Source organism: Callorhinus ursinus, unplaced genomic scaffold, assembly GCF_003265705.2.
Source record: "Callorhinus ursinus isolate GAN/ISIS: 27379988/994484 unplaced genomic scaffold, GSC_fseal_2.0 scaffold16, whole genome shotgun sequence".
Lineage (NCBI taxonomy): Eukaryota > Metazoa > Chordata > Mammalia > Carnivora > Otariidae > Callorhinus > Callorhinus ursinus.
This window is the reverse complement of record NW_027397078.1, coordinates 17,751,110-17,763,333: the sequence shown is the minus strand read 5'-3', so window position 1 is coordinate 17,763,333 and position 12,224 is coordinate 17,751,110. Positions and strand designations below refer to the sequence as shown.

General features: G+C 42.1%; 1 protein-coding gene and 1 pseudogene across 8 annotated transcripts in view; both read right to left on the bottom strand.

Moving 5' to 3' along the window:
- The window catches only part of TAB3 (TGF-beta activated kinase 1 (MAP3K7) binding protein 3), an 88,143-nt gene that overhangs the window by 45,966 nt on the left and 29,953 nt on the right, over positions 1–12,224 (bottom strand). For 4 of the 8 annotated variants that reach the window (XR_012381037.1, XM_073901942.1, XM_073901940.1 and 1 more), the window contains exons 2-4: positions 10,108–10,209; positions 5,008–5,084; positions 4,651–4,765 (exon numbers count right to left, since the gene is read on the bottom strand). The gene's annotated coding sequence lies outside the window, so the exon portion shown is untranslated. Of the gene's footprint in view, positions 1–4,650; positions 4,766–5,007; positions 5,085–7,912; positions 8,039–10,107; positions 10,210–12,224 lie in introns of those variants that run through there. The other 4 variants (XM_073901941.1, XM_025857555.2, XM_025857558.2 and 1 more) reach the window with 4 other exon arrangements.
- LOC112812674 (B-cell CLL/lymphoma 7 protein family member C pseudogene) lies at positions 6,992–7,952 on the bottom strand (annotated as a pseudogene).

Sequence of the window (12,224 nt, the reverse complement as noted above, 5' to 3'; positions counted from 1 at the left end):
AATAAGAAGAAATACTAAAGGCATAAACCCCACGATCGTCATAGGGTTCTAAAGCCACATAAACCAAGAAGTTCTACAGGGTGGAGCCTTTGTGGTCTGTCAGCTTTGCGGGCAACTCCCAATTTCTGAGGGCAGGATGGAGAGTAGGGGGCCCAGACGCTAGGCTCAGTGGTGGAATCACTCTGAGCCTTCTTCCAGGGGTGCAGCTAGCCCCACCCCCATTCAGGAGTGCCAGCACCACAAGGCGCAGTGGGTTCTGATCCTCAGAAAGCAGCTACTGGGATTTCTCCAACAGAATTCCTCTTCCCAAACAGAGAGAAAGCTCCCCCAAAGCTCTGTTCTAATGCTGCCATTCTCCGCACTCTAGAAAATGACCTCACACCTAGTGCTTTGTTTCCACAGCAAATATTTTCTGAGATCAGCAAATATGCAGGGTTGTGCGGTTATAGGCCTGAGTGTTTACTTCTGCCACATTTTAGCTCACTTCCTAAAATAATTATAGCAGAGGTTACAAACCAATGGTCTGTAGGCCAAATCCAGCCCACTGATCTGCTTGGTTTGACGACCTCAGTAGTGTTAAAGAAAAAAGCTGAGCCACATTTTTTTTTATTTTTTTGAAGATTCTTTATTTCTTTAAGTCATCTCTACACCCAAAGTGGGGTTCGAACTCACACAACCCGGAGATCAAGAGTCACGTGCTCCACTGACTGAGCCAGCCAGGTGCCCAGAGCCACACTTTAAAATAGAGAAATTTTACCTAACAACCTGGATACCCAACTTTTCTCCGAAAAAATGAGAAGCTACAGCAATAGCAGGCAACTGGCTACAGCTAAGGCATGGCTGCGCCCTGTAGAAGGGACACATACTTTCCAGCCTGCCTACTGTCCACACTCCCTAGGCCGTCCCAGACACAGAGGCCTGAGGTCGCCTCACCCACTGGCATACCAGCAGGGTCTGTGCCACCTGCAATATGTTCCATAAAAGGTTTAAAGCCAGTACTGTATCAGTCTAGTCTAGTGTGTCTCGACAGTCGGCTACTGATATGGTAATTTGGGGTACAATAATGCTTCATCATGCAAGCTTGCCCCATGTGTCACAAGGTGGTTAGCATCCTGGCCTGTAAAATGCCAGGAGCGCCCCCAGGTGGTCCCTAGAGAGACAACAGTATCTCAGGCTGACAGCCGCTGCTAGCATCTTAAGTTTGGCGAGGTGAACACTGCTGAGGTTTGAGGAAAAGTTAGCCTGGCCTTGAGAGAACTTTTAAGGAAAGGAATCATTCATTTTTCTGATTAGTCTGGCCCAGCCAATAACCAGTGAACAAAAACATGTATACTCATATAAACCTTTGGAATTTTTACCCATATTCTTGTTGCTTTGGAAGTTTTGGTTTTAGATGGTATTTATTGAGCCATATGTATGTACCAGGCACCAGGCTAAGTGCTTTGTCTCATTTAATCCCCCTTATCCCACAGGAGAGGCAAATAATATCATCCACATTTTACAAATGAGGAAATGTGAGGCTCAGAGACAGTAAATAATTTGCCTGTAGTCACAGAGTCAACAAGCAGCAAAGCTAGTAAACGAACATTATTCTCCTATACTTCTGGCTACATGGTAGGACTCTGATGATGTCAAAACTCTTAAAGACAGTTTAAATCAAAACCTGATTATAAAACAGAAGGGGTTTTTGTATTAAATAGTAAATTCTTCTAGGTAAGCAGCAACAAGAAGTGGCCAGTAGTGGAGCGTAACTAATGATCTTTTACTGGTAGAGGTAAGGGTTCCAATTTCAAGATTTTTCATGCATATATGTAAAGGTGCAACTAAATGACAAGGAAGGGATAGGAATACGATACTTGTCATTTCCCCTAAATGAGCCTTCCAAATAATTTCAAAGACAATCATCCCACAGGATTTTGATTATAATGGAAACCATTCTGAAACAGTCACATATTCACTGCATCTATCTTACATATTCTCAAAGGAGATATACTACGGATCAGTATTTATATTAAAATAATCAAAAGCATTTTCATGTTAAATATAGTCCCCCAGAAACAAATAGAAGCATATTCAGTTTTTTTTTGTTTTTTTTTTTAAAGATTTTACTCATTTATTTCAGACAGAGAGAGAGACAGCACGAGCGAGCACATGAGCAGGGGAAGGGGCAGAGACAGAAGCAGGCTCCGGGCTGAGCAGGGAGCCCACCTGGGATCATGACCTGAGCCGAAGGCAGACACTTAACTGACTGAGCCACCCAAGCGCCCCCATATTGTTTAAATTTAAAATGAGCACCTGTCCTCCCAAGTGAGTATCTGCTTGCTAGCTGCCACCTCTACAGAACCCATGATATGTGCCACTCCTGCCGCACCCCACGACCTCCCCAACAAAAATAAAAATAAAGGTACTTGGGATCTTCTCCCAATTCTGAGTATGGAAACAAAAAAGCAGGATATGAGTATTTGTTTTTTTACTCTTTATTTTTTTTTTAAATTATTTTTTGGAGAGAGAGGGGGGAGGGAGGGAGCTCGAGCCAGCAGTGGGGAGGGGCAGATGGAGAGAATCCTGAAGCAGACTCCCAGCCCAGTGGGGAGCCTGACACGGGGCTTGATCCCACAGCCTAGGAGATCATAACCCGAGCCGAAACTAAGAGCCAGATGCCCAACTGACTGAGCCACCCAGGTGCCCCAATTATTAGTTTTTAAGTCAGCTCTATGCACAAAATGGGGTTCAAACTCATGACCCCGAAATCAGGAGCCGCATCTTCCATCGACTGAACCGCCCACGTGCCCCAAAGAAGTAGGATATTAAAAAATAAAGCAAAATGCCCTTATAGAGTGGTATATGAAAAAAGAAATGGGAAAGCCTTGATTCTTACTAGAAATATTTTGTTCATTTAGGAATACTGAATTGGTGGTAGGAAAAAAATGGTATCTAGGTTAGAAAAATCAAAGGTTTCCTTTATAAAGTGACTTTAAAAATATCTCAAGAACATTCTGGAAAAGGCAAAACTATAGAGACAGTAAAAAGATCAGTGGTTGCCAGAGGTTTGTGGGGAGGGTTCATAGATGAAGCATAAGCAATTTTAAGGGGGTGAAATTATTTTGTATAATACTCTAATAATAGATACATAACATCATGTACTTGTCAAAACCCACAGAACTTTATAACACAAAGAGTGAACCCTTTTTCTTTCTGAGGAGGCAAGGAGCAAGGGAAAGGGAGAGAAAGAATCTTAAGAAGGCTCCACGCCCAGCCCGGAGCCTGATGCAGGGCTCAGTCTCATGACCCTGAGATCATGACCTGAGCCAAAATCAAGAGTCAGACACCTAACCAACTGAGCCACCCAGGCGCCCCAAGAGTGAACCTTAAAGCATGTAAATTTAAGATCATTTAGTAGGTCAGGGGATCCCAGGAAGGAATAGACACCATCTGATGTAATCTAACTGTATTACAAATGCATGAAACAATGTCATTCCAGAGGGTGGGGGGGAAAGGTGCTGACCTACATAACTTTGGAAATGAGTGGCATTTGTAAGACTAAAGTAAAGGCAAAAGGAAATGTACATAAGCAATGTACTCTAGTTAATAAAGCTGTTTCCCATTGAGGTAGAAGTTAACAAAACTGATATATATCTGTATATTATTACATATGTACCAGGAGTGAACAATTAAGTACATTGATGGTGAATGGTGAGAGCCAGGTTTCTCACTGTCTGGGAAAGGTTACAGACAAGCAAGGAGAGAAGGCTAGAATGATCCATGTGCTAATGGATTAGGTTGAAGACATCAGTAAAAACTCATGTTTAGCTTAATATTGATATAGATATATAAAAACAGATACAGAGAAACATGTATAGACATGCATAAACATACAGATAGTGTATACGTGGGATTTCAGCTAACAGAACCTAGAAACACCATCCCCCCCAAAGTAGCAATGAGCCTACCTCGTACTCAGATCTTGATTTCTAATAACATTAGCATTCTCTAATAAAAGAAACCAGGGCTTTGAGGAGAAATGGCTGATTCTAGAACTAAAACAGTAAGGAGGTGCTCAAAAGGAACCCCACCCCATGATAATGGGGGCATGTTAGGGTAACACATGCACCAACCAAAAGAGCTCATCAATGGCCAAGGCTAGAAAAATTTAAGCAACAAAACAAATAAAGTAGTAATGCAATATGACCCAAAGTATAAAATAATTATCCATAAACCTCTAATGATACAAAGAAATGACTAAATAAATGAGCAAACAGGGGAGAAGAGACAATCTCCCATTCAGAAGAATTCCCAATAATTTATGTAGAACACCCGAAAGGAGATGCCGTATAACTTCCGACTCCTTAAGTGGCGACTACACAGTGCCTTCATTCCTAACAACACAGTACAAAAGAGAATTAAAAAAAAAAAAAAGTAACATTAGAGTGGAGAATGGAGAAAGCGGACATAAACCTTCTCAGCCGAGTGACCAAAGCCAACGTTAACAGTGACAAATCATGTTGGCAGTACGTACTCTTGACGTGATGTGACAAGAATATAAGAATGGCACTTTACCTCTGTGGTCTTCCCCCACAAAACCCAGAACACCAGTCTAACAATGAGAAAAACATCAGACAAATCCCGACTGAGGGACATTCTACAAAATACCTGATCAGTTCTCCTCACAACTGACAAGGTCATCAAACCAATGAAAGTCTGAGAAATTGTCACAGCAAGAAGAGTCTAAGAAGACATGACAACTAAACGTCATCCTGGTGGGATCCTAAAACAGAAAAAATACATTAGTTAAAAAGTAAGGAAAAGGGAGTGAACTATGGACTTTAGCTAATAACAGTGTTTCAATATTGGTTAATTAACTGTAACAAACGTACCATGCCAAGGTCACCTATTAATAATAAAAAGAAACTGGGTGCTGGGCATATGGGAACTCTCTGTATTATCCTCTCAGTTTTTCTGTAAAAATAAAACTGCATAAAACAATCTACTTAATTTTAAAAAATTTACCTCAAGATGATTTATGATCTCTGGCACAGGAGTCTTATTCACATCTCCAGCTCTAAAAGCACCTTCTTTTCAGTAGTCTAGAAAGGTGACAAAATGAGGAGTTAGTTATCCTTTTGCTAACTTCCTAACTCAGTATGGAAACATGACAAAAACTCAAGACTTCTGGTGCTTTTAGGTAACAGCACACAGGATGCTATACCACACTTTTAGGGCAGGTGGTTCCTTCCCAAGTATCATCACAAGCTAAATCATCTTCTTTTCTTTTAGATCACAAGTATTTTCTACAGTAACTAAATTCTACATTATCCCAAGAAGACAGAAAAGCAGTCCAGAAAAATAAAAAAATAACCCACGATTTGTTTTCTTAAGGCTTTTGTAGCACACCTGGTTGTGACGTAGCATCCTGAGCCCCCATCTATTTATAGAAAAAAGGATGAAGCCCAGGCCCTGCAAGCATGTAGGAAACTTTAAATTGTACGGCCAAAATAATAAGTATCTTTTTTTAAAAAATGCTAACTGTAATATAACCCATTTCTGTTCCATGAAGAGCAATTTATATAAAGAACAGTAACCTGACTGGCTTATTTTGACAGATGAGCACTCTCTCTCCCCATCATTCAGAAACTACAATAGTCCCCTCTTACACGTGGTTTCGCCTCCTGCAGTTTCAGTTACCTGTGGTCAACTGCAGTCAGAAGCAGAGGATTCACCTTTCAACATAGCATCAGAAGATCAACAGTGACCTAACGCTATGTCACAGTGCCTATGCCACTCATCCCACTGTAGATCAATAGGCATTTTATCATCTCACATCATCATAAGAAGGGTGAGTACAGTACAATAAGCTTTTTTAAAATATTTTATTTATTTATTTCAGAGAGAGAGAGAGAGAGAGAGAGCAAGAGCAGGAGAGAGGGGAAGAAAGAGAAGCAGGCTCCTGGTTGGGCAGGGAGCCCGACGCGGGGCTCGATCCCAGGACCCCAGGACCATGACCTGAGCCGAAGGCAGACGCTTCACTGACTGAGCCACACAGGCACCCCTAAAATAAGCTATTTCTTTTTAAGATTTTATTTATTTATTTGAGAGAGAGAGAGAAAATGAGAGAGAGCACGAGAGGGGAGAGGTCAGAGGGAGAAGCAGACTCACCGCTAAGCAGGAAGCCTGATGCGGGACTCGATCCCGGGACTCCAGGATCACGACTTGAGCTGAAGGCAGTCGCTTAACCAACTGAGCCACCCAGGCGCCCCAAAATAAGCTATTTTAAGAGAGACGCCACATTCACATAACTTTCATCACAGTATACGGTCATAAATATTCCATTTTATGACTATTAATCTCTTCCTGTCCCTACTTTACAAACTTTATCACAGATTATATACAGAAAAAAACAGAGTAGGGACGCCTGGGTGGCTCAGGCATTAAATGTGTGCCTTCGGCTCAGGTCATGATCCCGGTGTCCTGGGATCAAGCCTCGCGTTGGACTCCCTGCTCAGCGGGCAGTCTGCTTCTCCCTCTCCGGCTCCCCCGATTGTGTTCCCTCTCTCGCTGTCTCTGTCAAATAAATAAATAAAATCTTAAAAACAAAACAAAACATAGTATTATGGGGTTTGGTACTATCTGCAGTTTGGGGGATCCACTGGGTATCTTCGAACGTATTCCCTATGGATAAAGGGGGGGGGAACTACCATACCTTCATCCCAGTAAACCTAATAATCCAATGTCAACTTTGGATTTGATAACCACAGGAGTTAACATACCCTGTTTATCTGTATATTTTCAGCACTTTACCATATTTTTTTTTATTTTTTAATTTCTCAATTACTTTATCTTAAACATTACCCAAAAAATGAGCAAAAGTCCTGGGCACCTACATGAATGCTGTTTTCTACCACATGTAATAGCTTTTTCAGATCTCTGATATGACAATGCAAAATCTACCCCACATTCATGCTAACTCTCTCCCAGTGACCTAAATCACCAGCTTTCTCCCCTTCCTAAATGCCCAAAAAGTCATGCCTTTATTACCACTATGAGCACCTAAAATAATGTTTTTTAATTTTTTCTTCTCCTCTAGGTATTATCACTGTAAATCTTGAGAACAAAAAACCAACAGTGCCTTGTGTACACTAAATACTTAGGATAAATGACAAAATACAGGATTTTACATTAATTGGGAATCAAGGTGTTTCAAGGGTTTTTTTTGTTTGTTTTTTTTTTTAAACAAAAGGGTGTTTATTTGTAAAAAGCCAAAGGGGCTTCTCAGGCGACAGGACAGACAGGCCGGCTTCTCAGGGGTCAGGGGCATTTGGGCAGATGTGCTTGAGTAGGGGGAGGGGGTGCCCTCTGAGTCACCGTGGCCTGCCCTGGGGACAGGCGGCACTAGCTCAAAGACAGGGTAAACTCCAAAGGCCTCAGCCTCCAGCAATTCCGGAACAGAATCCTCCTTGGTCAGCACTGGGGTTCATCAGTGCTGCCTGCAGTAATGCTCCTGGGATTGCTCTCTTTAGCCCAGCCACGGGGGCCGAGCATCCTCTGGGACCCCTTCTGGTGGTCTGGCAAGTGACAAAGGGCAGCTGGGCTGGCAGATGTCCCCAGGGCTGGGCTTAGTGCCCTTGTGCAGGGAGCCTCCCGAATGGAAACTGATTATGGTTCTCAGGGGCATCCAGCAGGATGAGGAGGGTCACCCTGCGCCCGGGGACTGGTGCCCCTGCCCTGCCACTCTAGGCCTGAGGATTTCTCTGCACCCCCACCTGCCCAGCTGCCCTCTGTCGCTCTTCCTCCTGGGGATCCACCACTAGCACCCACTTGAAGATATGAAGGGAAGTGTCGCCCAAAGTCACCCAGGACCTCTCCCATCTCCAGACCTTCTCGATGGTTGCCATCCCTTTCTTGATGTCATCCTTACCCCAGCTCTAGGTCTCAGTCCACACAGTCCAGCCAGCCATGCTGGCAGGGCCAAGGTCGAGGCTGCGGCTGGGCTGCCTCCCGTCCGGCGGGCTCAGGCTCAGCACTGGACCCGGGTGCCGCTCTCTTGGCCTGCCGTCCCTCCCTCCAAGGTCTTCATTAGGTCAATTCTTAAATGGCATTATTTAAAAAGAAAGACAGGACAACTGACTGGTAACACATGCTAGAGGCAGATCATATCCACATTTTATTAAAGAGATTACTTAGAATGGTGTTTTTCAAATGGTAAGTTGTGGCCTATTAGTGAATTGTGTAATAAATTTATTGGGTGATGACAAGTATTTAAGAAAAAAAAGAAATGTCATAGAAAGTATCAGAGTGCTTTATACGCAGTAATGGTCAACAGTGGTTCAAAAAACTTGTTTGAGGTGTGGATATGTATTAAATCATGATTTAAATGTGTTGTTTTTTATTTTTTTGTTTTACTGTGGGTTGCTATGAGAAATACTGACTTACAATATAGTGAGGTATTATAGGTTATGTAAGAAAGAATATTTACTACCTTTCCATTTTACTTTTATCTGAATAGATGGCAGCTTTCTAACCAAATGGAGCTGAGAAACATCTGGATATAAAAGCCAAAACATCTCTTTATGTTATGAATTTTTGTGTGACTTTATCTTTCTCAAATGCAGCCTCGATGTGTTCTGTGTGGCTCCCTCACATACTACGGGAGCTTCCTGCCATCTAAAAAGATTTTTTTTAAGTAATCAGTTTCCTAAACCCAGAAATTCAAGATCACAAACTGTGGGAATTTCCTACTGGAAAGGTAGGAAAGATGAACAAAAATATCATTTATAATCATTTATTTAACAATGACAAACCTGATAATCCTCCCAAATCCACTGTTCATTCATTTAACAAAATCTGAGCACACAGCTTAGAGGCAGAGAAGACCCATGCCCTCAAAGAAACACAATGACAGAGTAGAGTGGGATTAAGTCCTATAAGTTGTCAGATACAGAAACAATTAAAGTAAGACAAGGAAAAAGAGCATGAAGGAAAGCTTCATTGAAGAGATGACATTTAAGCTAGGTTGCAAAGAACAGGATTTTTTGAAATAAAAACAATAGAAATAGAAAGTTGGAAGGAACTCTACACATCATGTAACCAAGTGGCTCCCAAGTGGGGATGATTTTGCCCAAAAAGGCACATTTGAAAATGTCTGGAGACAATTTTAGTTGTCATAGTGGAGAGAGATGCTACTGGCATTTGGTAGGCAGAGGCCAAGGACACTGCTCAACATCCTACAGGCACAGGACAGCCCCTGAAACCAAAGAATTATCTGGCCCCAAATGTCAATAGTGCCAAGGTTGAGAAACCCTGAATCCAACCTCAGTACAATCCCCTTGTTTTACACAAGAAGGTAACTGAAGGCCACAGGGATTTTTAAATTTGCTAAAAAAGCTAAATTTATAAAAACAGGCCTCATAACATCTTGTCCAGTGTTTAATTCACAACACACACCCACACGTTCTTATACTAGGAAACAGATGTTTTAAAAGAGTGGGAACGTTTGTATAAGGTGGAAAAACAAACTATCTAGATAGAAATCAAAGGTGATATTATTATACAGTCTTTCTTGAAACAGATCAATGGCTCAAAGCAAGAATGATGCTACAATACTTTAAAAAATTATACCCGTATTTGTTTATAATACTAGATTTATCATCTATACAACTCGGTTGTTGAACACAGACCTGTAAGAAAAATTACAATAAAAACTAGGAAGTTGGAAGATCAGCATATGCACACATCACACTCAGTTACTCCTGAGGGCAGGTCTTTGAAGCTCTACTGAGCTCCAGCCACAACCACTGGGTGTCTGGAACCTGGGTGGGATTTGCCCCTTTAACTCAAAATCAACTGCTAAATTACCCTTCCGTTGGCTGTTGAGGTTTCTAATTAAAACAATGAAATCTACAAAGACCTCCTTAGGGTCCTGAATTAGGGCCTGGACGTCTGAGGTTACCTGGACATCTTCTATTTTCTCATCCTTGCTATTCAATGCACGAAAGGGATGGGAGTGAGGGGGCAAGATAAACAAACACGTTAACAGCAATACAGGTTTCAAAAAAGGTCGTTGTTCTAATAACTACGGAAATAAAGATATATATATAGATACACACTCCTTACCTCCAATTTTTCAAATGATGAAGCTTCAACTAAGATACCTTGTCCAGTTTGACACACAACAATTCACGGTGAAAAACTTGAGAGAAGGCTGCAGACACTATCCTAAAAAAATGAAAGACCCAACAGGTAAGATTTCAACTATGAAAGGTTTAAAGAAAAGAGCACGAGCAAGTTATACAGCAAATAAATGTAAGGTCATGAAAGAGAAAGCAGCTGTTCGTACTGCTTTACTACCTGAAATTCCAGAGAATAAAGTTGACGTTCCAACAATACTAAAAGAAAGTTCACCTGACTGTATCAGTCACCGTGTTCCCCTTCCCACTAAGTCATTTCCAGTACCTAAGGGAGAGCCGGCAACAGCAGAGAGTTAGGGTTAGGGCAAAGCTTTTCTGACGTTTCTCTTCACAAAAAGCTAGCAAGAGGAACTTTAACTGCATTCCTGGCAAACCATCAGGGATCCCTACAGCTCCCCATTTATACTAGCCATTAAAATTTAATGGGTTTGGGGGCACCTGGGTGGCTCAGTCGGTTAAGCGGCTGCCTTCGGCTCGGGTCATGATCCCGGGGTCCTGGGATCGAGCCCCGCATCGGGCTCCCTGCTCAGCGGAGAGCCTGCTTCTCCCTCTCCCTCTGTCTGCCGCTCTGCCTACTTGTGCTATCTCTGTTAAATAAATAAATAAGTAAAATCTTAAAAAAAAAAAAAGTAATGGGTTTCAGGCTCTTTAAGAGCCATAGGTCTTAAAATTTAAATGATTCCATACCAAGTCTAAGTTATTCTCTGGTAAAGTAAAGGAATTTTTTAGGTTTCCACACCCCAAATGAGCACCACACCCTCACTGCAAAGCCCAACAGCAAAGAGGGTATATGGTTCTTTGTCACCTGCTATACCTTCTCAATAGAATTACAACTGCTCACTGAAGAATGGGAGGCCCTCCCCATAACCCAACTCACAGAGTCATTCATCTATCACTCAAAAACATGAAAAAAGAAAAATACTTGATCATAAGCCTCAGTGAAATAATAGCCTTATATAAAGAGGAAAGCAGAAATAAGTACATACCTATCAATAATTATTTTTTTTAAAGATTTTATTTATTTATTTGAGAGAGAGAGGCAATGAGATATAGAAAGCACGAGAGGGAAGAGGGTCAGAGGGAGAAGCAGACTCCCTGCTGAGCAGGAAGCCCGATGCGGGACTCGATCCTGGGACTCCAGGATCATGACCTGAGCCGAAGGCAGTCGCTCAACCAACTGAGCCACCCAGGCGCCCCTCAATAATTACTTTAAATGTAAATGGCCTAAAGCTCCAATAAAAAGATACAAGGTTAAGGGGTGCCTGGCTGGCTATCAGTACAGCATGTAACTCTTGATTTCAGGGTCATGAGTTCAAGCCTTATACTGGGTGTGAGGCCTACTTAATTTAAAAAAAAAAGATACAGGGTCACTCAATGAATTAAAAAAACAGGATCCATCTATATACGGTCTACAAGAGAGTCACTTTATTTTTTTTTAAATGTTTTATTTATTTATTCATGAAAGTCAGAGAGAGAGAGAGAGAGAGAGAGGCAGAGGCAGAGGGAGAAGCAGGCTCCCCGCCTAGCAGGGAGCCTGATGCGGGACTCGATCCCAGGACCCTGGGATCACGACCTGAGCCGAAGGCAGACACTTAACCATCTGAGCCACCCAGGCGCCCGAGAGTCACTTTAGAACTAAAGACACATGCAGACTGAAAGTGAAGGGATGGAAAAGCATTTATCATACAAATCAAGCGAGGAAAAAAAAAGCCAGGGTAGCAGGGGCACCTGGGTGGCTCAGTCGGTTAACCACCTGACTCGTGATCTCAGATCAGGTCTTGAGCTCGGGCTGTGGGTTCAGGCCCTGTGTTGGGCTCCAGAGCCAATTAAAAAAAAAAAAAAAAAAAAAAAAGCTTACTGTGTGCAAAAGCCAGACTAGCAATACCTACAGCAGACAAAACAGACTTTAAGACTGTAGCAAAAGACAAAGAAGGGCACTACATAATGATAAAGGAAACAATGCAATAAGAGGATATAACAATTGTACGCATCTTTGCACCCAACATAGGTGCACCAAAATACACAAAACAATTATTAACAGAC